This window comes from Equus przewalskii, chromosome 31 (assembly GCF_037783145.1).
Source record: "Equus przewalskii isolate Varuska chromosome 31, EquPr2, whole genome shotgun sequence".
Lineage (NCBI taxonomy): Eukaryota > Metazoa > Chordata > Mammalia > Perissodactyla > Equidae > Equus > Equus przewalskii.
In genome coordinates this window covers 24,108,674-24,120,734 of record NC_091861.1, presented here as the reverse complement: position 1 = coordinate 24,120,734, position 12,061 = coordinate 24,108,674, and positions in this window count along the sequence as shown.

Genomic DNA, 12,061 nt, shown 5'->3' with positions numbered 1-12,061 from the left:
GTATGTATGGTCACCATGACAACAAGGGACAATTAGAAACAAGATATGAGAAGGTGGAAGCAAAGAGTGGGGCTTTTAAGTTTAAAGAAGTTTTATTTTGTTAATATCTAAAAACCGAGAATTTACATTTTAGAGAGAATAATTTGTAAGACTCAACTTTAAATCCACACTTTTCTTTATTTTTGGATTTTTTAAAGGTCTAGATGTTCATTAAAACATGGACATTAAGTGTGCACTGCTTAGAGAGGGGCTGTGTCAGTTAAGAAAGGCTGCTGAAGAGTAACTTAAGAAGCAACAAGTTGATTAGTCCCAGTATTAAGAAACCTAGATTCAGCAGTCCAGGATTTCTGTAGCTGCTCAGGGATGTTACTGAGAACCCAAAGATCCTCACTTTCTGTTCTTATCTTTAGCATGTAGCTTTAAGCCACAGGTTTTCAGGACGGCTGAGACTCTAAGGATTACCTTAAGATTTCAGACAGGAGTAAAGGGAAAAGGAAAGAACCAAAAACCAAAACCAAAAGCAGAAAGAAAAGAAAGAGGGCCTTTCCAGCTGAGTTCCTCTTTTTAAATACCATCTTAAAAGCCTCACTTTTCCTTTTTTTTAAAGGGTCATATCTAGCCAAAAGGTACGTAGGACAGGTATTTTATATTTTTCATATTCTTTACTAAGAGAAGGCTTGGAAAATGAAGCCTGAGAGTAGCTTTGAGTAGCCAATCCATAGTTTGCTACAGTGCCTTTGAGCGTTTTCTTCAGACAAGAAGAAGAAAGGAAGTATTTACTTAAAAGTAGGTGATTTTTATACAGCATCTAAAATGTGACAATGTGAAACGAAGAGCAAGAGAGGTAAAAAAAAAAAAAATGGAGAGAGGATACATTAACAAAATTCCAGAAGCTAAAAAACATAAAGATGGATTGTCAATGACTTCATCAATACATGGAAATCCGAAACCTAAGCTTGTAGAGAGAAAAGCCAATAAGAAATAAGTAAATTGTGGCTGTGGAATCCTAGAAGGCCTCAGGAACTGGAGTCACAGTTACTTCAGAAGATGAGAGTGAGAGATGGTGAACTTGGAAGTGTTAGAACAAAGTTAAAATTTGCTGGTCTTCCTAAGAAGACCCCTTTTCAACCATGTCTACTAGCAGAGCGGAGGTTCTATGTGAAGAGATTGATCCAGACTACCTCTGGACTCAGCAAAATAAGGAAGAAATGAAAGTTGGCATATTAGGTAAAAATACCTCTTAAAATTCAGCTATGGATACTTTTGGTTGAGATGTTATTCTATAAAAAAGAATTAATCAAGAGGGGCCAGGCTAGTGGCATAGTGGTTAATTTAACACACTCTGCTTCGGCGGCCCAGGCTTTACTGGTTCAGATCCCAGGGACGGACCTACGTACTGCTTATCAAGCCATGCTGTGGCAGGCATCCCACATATAAAATAGAGGAAGATGGGCACAGATGTTAGCACAGGGCCAGTCTTCCTCAGCAAGAAGAGGAGGATTAGTAGTGGATGTTAGCTCAGGGCTAGTCTTCCTCAAAAAAGAAAAGAAAAGAAAAGAAATAAAAAGAAAAGAATTAACCAAGAAAAACCCAGTGAGGTAACAGCTTCTATACAGAAATACACTGGTATTCCTCGAATGCAATTTGTAAACTTAAAATATATGTATATAGATTATTCTATTATATATTCAGTCATTAAAATAAATCTTCTGTTTCTTAATTTCGTAAAGCTCTTAGTTTCATCACTGAGTCAAATACTTTTAGGGAGAGTTACATAAACTGGATGGATCTACTTGAAAATAAGAAATATCTTGTACCCAATAAGAAGATCAGGAGAACTGAAGCCCTCACACAATGGTCATTGGCTAGTGCTCAGTTTTCTTTGAAGCATCCTTCCTTAACGTATGAATTTATATTGCTCCTACTATTTTTCTTCATAGTTCAAGGCAACCAAAGTGCTATAACTAGATTTACAATTCTTTCCTAGTTAATGTGCCCTGATGAGGTCTTCTGAAATCTGTCCTCGATAGGGCTCGGTCATTGCTCAGGTTTCCCCTTTGTAGACAACCATATTTCATAGTCCTCTGACTTTCTGCACAGGGAGAACAACTTATAGATTCAATGCTACTGAAATTCTGCCTGCTTTATGGCTCCAGAGCTTGAGCTATCAAGTTTCTTTGATAGTCAATACACAGAATAAGAGACACATAAAAGATGGAACTTTTAAAGAGATGCGGAAAATTATTTATAGATGATATATCAGTTCCAAAGCAAAGATCGAGAGCATCATTAGACAGGAAATATTGTGGATGAGCATGGAGTATAAACTACCTTGAAACACAGAAGCTCTTTTCTGGAAATATCATGTAAATTCAGAATTTATTACATTTTCTATTTTATTTTATTATCATTATAAAATGGAAACATAATGAATTTATTTTTGCCAACCCCATAAATGTACCAAACTCCCCTCCAGCTTATTCTAGCATGCCATACAAATATTACCATGCCAATTGTTATGCCATTGTCTTAGTCAGCTTGGACTGCTACAAACAAATACTATGGACTGGGTGGCTTACACTACAGATATTTATTTCTCACAGTTCTAGAGGGTGAAAAGCCCAAGGTGAAGGCATGCAGATTCCTGGTTCACAGACGGCTATCTTCTCACTGTGTCCTCACATGGTAGAAGGGAAGATGGAGCTCTTTGGGTCTCTTTTAGAAGAGCATTAATCCCATTCATAAGAGCTCTGTCCTCATGGCCCAATCACCTCCCAATGGTCCCATCTCCAAATATCATCACATTGGGGACTAGGTTTCAACATATGAATTGTGGGGGAGAGGGAACAAACATTCAATCTGTAGCAGCCATGACGTGAAAAAGTTTCAGAAGCACTGCACAAGAGATTGACGTACAGAGAGCCATTCTTACGTCAATCGTAACTCTCAGTGGCTTGAGAATGATGACAAGGCATTGTGGCAATTAATACAAGAAACATTTTCAATATTTTTAAAAATATAGTTTTGGGGCAGGCCCCATGGCTGGGTGGTGGGGTTCGCATGCCCTCCCTTGGTGGCCCAGTGTTTTGCCGGTTCAGACCCTGGGCATGGACGTGGAACCACTCATCAAGCTGTGCTGAGGTGGTGTCCCAACATAGCACAACCAGAGGCACTCACAACTAGAATATACAAGCATGTACTGGGGGGCTTTGGGGAGAAGAAAAAGGAAAAAAATAAAAAGAAGATTGCCAACAGATGTTAGCCCAGATGCCAATCTTTAAAAAAAATATATACGTATGGTTTTAACAAAATGGAAGAGAACCTTGAGAAGACTAAATTGACAAAACATGGCACTATGTATGTTTCACCCTTTTAGGTCTACAATATATATTCTGCTTAGGAAATACCCATTTACCATGTCTCCATACAGTAACACCAAAACTATGAAAAATTTAGGGATAAATATGACAAAAGATGTGCAAGACCTGTACACTTAAAACTACAAAACATTGCTGAAAGAAATAAAAATGATACAAACAAATGGAGAGATACACTGTGTTCATGGATTGTAAGACTCAATATTGTCAAGATGCCAATGCTCCCCCACATGGCATGTGGTGTTTGTTTTCTTTTGTAAAAAACAGCAAACTGATTCTAATATTTATATTGAGATGTAAATTTGGAGGATTTGTACTACCTGAATTCAAGAATTATTATAAAGCTATAACAATCAAGACAGTGTGGTACTGGTCTTAAGAAAGACGAATAGATAATGCAACAGGATAGGGTACAGAAACCAACCCACATGTATATGGTCAATTGATTTATGAGAAGAGTGCAAAGGCAATTTACTGGAGAAAGGATGGTCTCTTCAACAAATGCAGCTGGAACAATTGTTTATCCACAAGCAAAATAATTGTCTTTGATCCACACCGTGCACCATATGCAAAAGTTAAGTCAAAATGCATTATAGACTTCAATGTAAAACCTAAGGCTCTGAAATCTCTAGAAGAAAACAGGAGAAAAATGTTGTGGCTTTGGATTATCCACTGAGTTCTTAGACATGACAACAAAATAAAATAATATGATCCATAATGTTCCACATTTACAAATTTGACTTTTTCAAAGTCAGTGTTATGAGGATGGACAAGGAAGCCACAGATGGGGAAAACTGCTAATGACACATCTGATGAAAGGCATGAATTCAGAATAGTTTATAAAATCTGAAAACCGAACAATAAGAGAATACACAATCCAGTTTTAAAAATAAGGAAAATATTTGAAAAGACACTCTAAGGAAGATATACTGATGGCAATAAGTATGTGGAAAGATATTTAACACTAGCATTTATGAGGGAAATGAATATTAAAATCAGAAGATACCACTATAAACCTATTGGAAAGGCTAAAAGTGAAAACACTGATGTATTTTATGTTGACAAGGACATCGATTAACTGGAACACCTGTGCACGATTGGTGGGAATGTAAAATGCTATAGCCACTTTAGAAAATAGCCTGGGAGATTCTAAAAATGTTAAATATTTACTTACTATATGATTCAGCTCTTCTACAACTAAGTTTTTACCCAAAAGAAATGAAAACAAGAGTTGCACACCGATGTTCATGAAAGCTTTAGTTCATAATAGCCCCAAACTGGAAACAACCTAAAATTCCATTGACAGGTGAGTGGATAAACAAACTGTGGTACATCCACACAGGGCAGTGCTCCTCAGCAGTATAAAGGCATGAACTGTTGAGATACACAAAAGCATGGATGAACCTCAAAATAATTGTGTGCATCAAACCAAAGAAGCTAGATTTAAAAAAAAATTTAAAAAACGTGTTGTGTGATTCATTTGTACAAAATCCTAGACAATTCAAATTTACTGTTAGTGACAGAAAATGGTTCATTGGTTGCCTGGGAATGGAAAGGAATGACAAGGGGTGGAAGAAAGGGTTTATAAAAAGACAGAGGGAAACTTTGGGGGGCGATGCATACCTTTATTATCTTGATTGTGGTGTCAAACATTAAATTGCATACTTCAAACATATGCTGCTTACCGTATGTCAATTATAACTCAATAAAGGTTTTACATTTAAAAAACAAGTAGCCACATGTTGCTAGTAGGTACCATATTGAAGAGTATAGCTCTAGAAGTTGGGCTTTCCTTTCAAATCCTACAGTCATTATCCTAGTATAGAATTTTTAAAATATTTTATGCAGGCAGGATTATATGAGGTCACGTTTATTTTCTTTGCCTCTGGAAATGCCTTTTTACCCAACTAACCTTCCAGAAATAGTGCTTCTAGCATGTCATTCCAATTGCCATAACCTTCAGCGGTTCCTTTTGTTTATAGACTCTTCTTCCACAACTGAGAGTATTAGAGCTGCAAAAATTCTTAACAATATTCTAACAGCCTCATTTTCTAGATGAGGAAATTAAGGCACAGAAAGACTGTGACTTACCTTATGTTACCCAGAAAATCAGTGATAAATTCATTCCTAGAATCCAGGTCTCTGGGTTCTTTGTTCAAGTTTTATTTTCGATTATGCTCTATTTTATTTTATTTTTTTCTACAAAACCGCACAGTTTCCATTATATCCTCTCTTGCAACCCCTATAACTCCTCTTGCAGATCTGGCTTTTTCCTACCTACCCAGCCTTAATTGTCCTTGCTTTCAAACATTCGACTCTGTTGTTTGTGTTGTAAATATCACTGCTATCCTCAGCTCTGACATGATTGTCCCAGTCATATTATGGGCATCCACTGCCTTTGTGTGTTGTGTCCCTTTTCCAAACTTTATTGTCTTCTCCCCATCTGCTCAGTTTTGCATTCTGCAATTGTGACTTACTGTAGGCCAATGTCAAATATTATGAGTTTCCTGCAAAATTTGTTCTTCCTTTCTTCCATTATACTAGAATTATACTCAGGTACTTGGCTGCCCAGCAGTACTTGATTATCCAACCTCCTCTGTAGTTAGGCGTGACTACGTGACCACGTCCTGACCCATGGAATTGGTAGAGATGTGCCATTTCCTTGATGGAGCTTTCCGACGGTAATATATGTCTCATAAACACTTTTCTCTAGCCAGAATCTGTATATATCAGCCTAGCTTTGACCTTGACAATGATGACAATACTCCAGGGAATGGCAAAGTTACAATCTGTTACTCACATTTCTAAAAAAACACCTGAAACATAGTAGTCCGCCTGCTTAAAATACTCTGAGCGTAATAAACTATTTTTTTTCTATAAGGCACTGCATTATTAGGTATTTGCCTTACACTGTCTTACTCCATCTAATTAATGCAAGGCCTGAAGTCCTTCACTATGTGAACTTAGCTCTGTTCACTGCCTGAATCAATCATTAAGAAGCCTGACAGCATATTAGTGGCTCCATTTTCTCTAGTGAATGAAATTGGAAATCAGACTCTTGCTGCCCTAAACTTGAGAAAGGTTCTTTTTTAAAAAAATTTTACTTTATTTATTTATTTTATTGCAGTAACATTGGATTATGACATTCTATTACTGTCAGGCGTACACTGTAATATATTTTGAATTCTGTGTAGACTACATCATAGTCACTATCCAAAGACTAATTACGATCCATCAGCCCATGTGTGCCTAATCACCCCTTTCACCCTCCTCCCTCTCCCCCTTCCCCTCTGGTAACTACCAATCCAATCTCTGTTGCTATGTGTTTGTTTGTCGTTTTTATCTTCTACTTGTGAGTGAGATCATACGGTATTTGAATTTCTCTCTCTGACTTAGTTCACTAAGCATAATACCTTGACGAGGGTTCTTGACAAACACATGTCAATAAATTTATGTACCTACTAATATTCCACCTTGTAGAACTGTGGAGGCTTTAAGAGATTTGCACTGGAATTTCTGAAATTCTTCCTTCTGGCTGTGTGATATTAGGCCATTTACTTAACCTCCTTGCACTACTGTCCTGTAAAACAAAATAATGCCTATGTAGACAAGTTGTGAGGATTTAATGGTATTTGATAGGAAAGATGTTAAACTGATTTTTCCCGTTGTCTCAGAGTTTTGACTAATGCCTTCTTGTTGATGACAAGGAGTATTAAATACCCACACATTCAAAAGAGAGATGCTGGGCACATCCTGGCGAGACTCTCTAAAAAATGGCCAAAAATATCTTCTAAACTCTGCAGCCCATCCCCTCCTTCCAGCCTCTGTACAGGAGAAGTTTGGAGGACCATGAAGGAGCTTGATCAAAGTCAAGATTTCTTTGCAAATAGCTGTTTGTGTAGTAGAGAATACTGTGGTGTTTTCCACGCCCTGGCTATGTGAGAGGGGAGAAGCCTGCTAAGTTCCACAAGCCGAACTCAAGGCCACTTGAGGGTCAGTGCTGTCCTGGGGTCGCCTGAGAGTGAGGGATTTTTGGAAGCGTTGATATGTATTTCTTAGAGTTTGAAAGGTGAAAGTCTGGTGCTCAACTTGCATAAAAGAGTCAAAATTAAGAAGATAATGGAGTTCTCCTGATATAGGGTAGGAATGAGGGCTGCAGTGGAAGCAAGCTGCTCTTCCATGAATATCAGTGCAAGGAGAGTGAGCCCATGGTCAAGGGGGTACTGTGAAGTCAAGCTGGGTTAGATTCTTTTTTTTTTTTTTTAAAGATTTTATTTTATTTTTTTCCTTTTTCTCCCCAAAGCCCCCCGGTACATAGTTGTGTATTCTTCGTTGTGGGTTCCTCTAGTTGTGGCATGTGGGACGCTGCCTCAGCGTGGTCTGACGAGCAGTGCCATGTCCGCGCCCAGGATTGGAACCGACGAAACACTGGGCCGCCTGCAGCGGAGCGCGCGAACTTAACCACTCGGCCACGGGGCCAGCCCCTGGGTTAGATTCTTTTTGAAATAACTCCCGACAAGGGCTTGCCAGAAAGGGTTATGTGTATGTACAAGATGCTTGTTTTCTGCACACGATGCTTCACTACTTTTTTTCATTTCTTTGATGGCTCTCTATAGAAAAACAATTTTCCCTTTTATAGTAATGGAATATAATATAAAAGAATCACTTCCAGGTTTCTGCACAAGAGTTTAAGTTAAGTTAACTCTTAACAAGAGTTAATATTAAGTTTTTAATATTTAGCTTCTAAATTAAAATTACTTCACTGAATCAGATTGACACATTATTTTAAAACAAAACGAAACTTTACCAAATCATTAGTGTTGAAAGGATGCTGATCCCTAATATAAAAGCGGAATTCACATTTGATTCCCGATGACCATAACATAGCAGTACAAATCTTATACCAAAAACGGACATCGTAAATTTCAGGGAATATGTATTTTACGTTTTTTTAAAAAATTAATCCATCACTCTCTCTTTTTCCACATTTACATTTTTCATAATGGAGAAAATAAGCCAGTTTTTATAGTCGTTACTTCAAAAAGAAAAGAGTACTTGAAGTTAGGGATCATTTTGTGATATGTCTTCTATATCGTTTACAGTAGAATTATGTAGGACAGTGAAATACACACTGGTTGATTCAATGGTTTGTGGAATTTCAACAGCCTTATACCTCATATTGATGTTAATATCTTGCCGTGATTAACATAAGAAGCCATGCATCTGATTTTAAGTTTCCCATATTGGTTCTGAGTCAAGTGATGAAACATTATGAATCCAATCTTATCACTAGCATAATAGTAAATATTGAATATGAAATGAAAATTTTAATCTCATTAATTTTAGAGAATTTCATAATGTGCACTATAAAAATGTTGCTTTAATTAATCAAACTGTATTTCAGACAATGTGAAAAAGTTTTCATTCCAACTGCACAAAGATTACAGAGAAAAAAGTGCCAGATAAATTTTATATTGCTCATTTACACAATTTTTTAAAAAATATTTATTTTAAACCGAAAGGGAAGCAAAACTAACATTTTTAGAGTTTCTGATAGTTTTTATAAACATTTTTTTCAAGACATAATAATATGACAAGCAAATTTTTATTATCACCATTTTATAGATAAGAACTCTAAGTTTAGTGATTAAATAATTTGCCCAAATCAAACTGGTAATAAGGAATTTAGCAAGATTAAAAAGTTTGTTTCTCAGGTTCAAAATAGTGTGTATGATTTTTCCACCATTATCACATATTCTTGAAGTTAAAGAGATATAAATGAGAATAAACTTATAGTCATAAATTAGAGATTAATCAACATCTCTACAGCCAAAAGAAAATGGAACTTGAGAAATTATTCCTTAGGACAACATAGATTGGTGTTCATGAACAAGGCTGAAATGATACTGATGTGACAGGGGTCCTGTGGAGAAGAAAGTGAAGAGCAAAGAATTTCACGGAAAAGGAGATCGGAAACCCAACTGTCACTGGTTCATAGCAGAACTATACTTTGATGGTAAATAGTTTAGTGTTACCACCTACTCTCCCATCCCGGCGATAGTTCCCAACATCTATTACTAACATCCAGAAACATGTGCTAAATTAATTTTTACTCACCAGTTCTCTATATATTCCATGACATATTGCCCAACTGAAGCAGGTGGATTATCATGTGCTGCTTTTATTTTTAATAAGTGGAGACCATCGTCTCACTGCTGGGCAGCATAATGCAATTTGATACGAAGCACGGGGAATAATTGGCCTTTTGGAGGTTTGCTATTATCTCACATACAATTTGCTGTCTACCATCACATGATACTTCGTATGGCATTACAGCCTTCTAAGTAACTCTTGCCCTTTCGTTTGTGTTTCAGATTATTAATTTTTCCTTGCATGTATTGTGGTACATACCACTTCCCTGTGTAGAATCTCATTTTATTATTTTCTCTTACCTCTTTCTCAGTTCTCTACCTTCTCTGCAGGGTAGTTTGAGCATGAGATGTAGAGCCTGTAATACATACCAGAGGCAGTCTGGCACACAGTAGGTGGTCAATAAATGTTGGCTTTCTCAATTTTTGTGAATGCTGATGGATAGAATCTGTGCTCCTTTCATATTTGTATTCTTTATAGCTAAGACGTTATTTGGCAGAAGTTCAATGAATGTCACCTGAATTAGACCTTGAATCAAAATAATCAGGGTTTGAAATAATTTCAGTTAAAAATAATCCAAAAAAGTGTAGGAACAACACACAGAATGGGGATAAACAGCAACAAATGACAAGTATTTTAGAACAAAGACCATTTACAAAAGCTAATTTTACTTTTTTAGGTTGGCTAGTTAGGACACTAGAAACTAGATTTTCATTGGAAATAAGCTTTTCATTATAACGTGATATTTATTTGTTTGAATTATGAAGCTTTAATATCAAAAAAGAATAAAAGTCAGAAATAAAAGTTGTGCTGCTAAAATCAAAAGACTGAATGTTTATGCTCTAATTTCAAGTAATAAATTAAATAGAACTAAAATCAAACAACCAGGGTAAAAAATTTAACATTATAGGATTAAACAGTCCTGTACTGTTAGCCTTTAAATTATCCAATGCCATTGCCTTTTTTTCCTGGGAAAGAGAATAGAAAACATCATAGCAGGAGATAATAAGATTTTTAATTTCCTGCTTTCTACAGTTTTCTGCTAAAGATGGTGAATCAATTTAACATCCGATTTAAAACTGACTTTTGACTTTCTGTCTGCAGGACACTAGCAATTTCTTATGTGATATAGAGAATATAATAAAAACTGTGTCTTTAGGGAAAAGAATTCCAACAGGGTAACCAGGAAAAGCCTGCAGCCTAAATGACATTCACGATATTTCTGAAATTGAACTGATCATTTGCAATCTTAGATGTGCAGCTTTGACTAAGAGAATAGAAAAACGCTGAGAAAATTCTCATCTGTAAAAAAATGTCTGCATTGAATAAAGGTACCAAATGAGAGAAAAAGAAATGACCCATATTTTGCCTTTGTTATAATAACACTCAGCTATACAAAAAAACAACTATTCAATCTTGTTAGCACAGATTTCATATCACTTAGTTGGCTATGAATAAAGTTGAAAACTTGTATGTCATTATCTATGCAAAAGATAATATGCAAGCAATACTGATTTTTTAAAGAAAACATGATATAAAATTAATGATGCATTTTGGCATGGGGGGTCTGTAATCTTCAACTATCTCTATTCACCAAATACTATCTAATAACGGCCTTTATTTTAAAGGTAATAAAATATTTACAATTACATTAATGTGAACATGATATTTTGGGACTCGTGGAAAATTTATATTTGTTAGTAGGAACATTATGTTGATATAAAGTACATAGGAATATATACCAATTTCTGTTATAACTATCATACTCATCATGCATTTGAAGCATCTAGATATGGATAGGGACATGGCTTAGACGTTATTATAGATGTAGATAAAAAGACTGATTGTTGCTTCACAAACCTGGGAGCTTCCAAGGTAATCTGATATTGGCTTCTGTATGCAGAGGGCATGGAGAGACCAAAGGAAGAGGCAGACCACTCCAGAATGGCAGGTGGCAGGTTTAATAAGCAAGGGAGCTTACTTACAAGGTTTGTCTTGGGTGGCTTCAAGATAAGCAGATTTCTACACCTGCCCGCCAGAATCTCAAATGTTTGTATAGAGGCCTTAACTGGGTTCAGTCATATACATAGTCCAGAGAGCGTCATCATCACATTTCTATCTCAAGACTGTATCCTTGGGACAGCTTCTGTGAGCTGAGAAGGCACGCAGAGCATCCATTCCAAGAAGGGGGCCGGAGGGAGCCTCCAATTGCCCAGGTCCAGCTCGTGAGTCAAACCCATCATGTCTTCTTGATGATCTCCTCCAACACTAATTTATTCGCTCCAGATTATATTGATGCTTCTGACTTTTTAAAGCAACAATAAAAGCCCTACCACCAAGGGCAGGGCTGGAATGCAGAGTAATTGAAGGAGGACTAGTGGAAAGATATGTCATAGTGTCAACTAAAGGATAGTTATCTTGTGACTTGATTGTTTGATGACTAATAATAGCATTCTACACATAATACTTTTTGGGTTATTGTAGTATAGTAATTTACCTGGCTTAGAAGTTAATAATCTGGCCTGTTCAGTGGT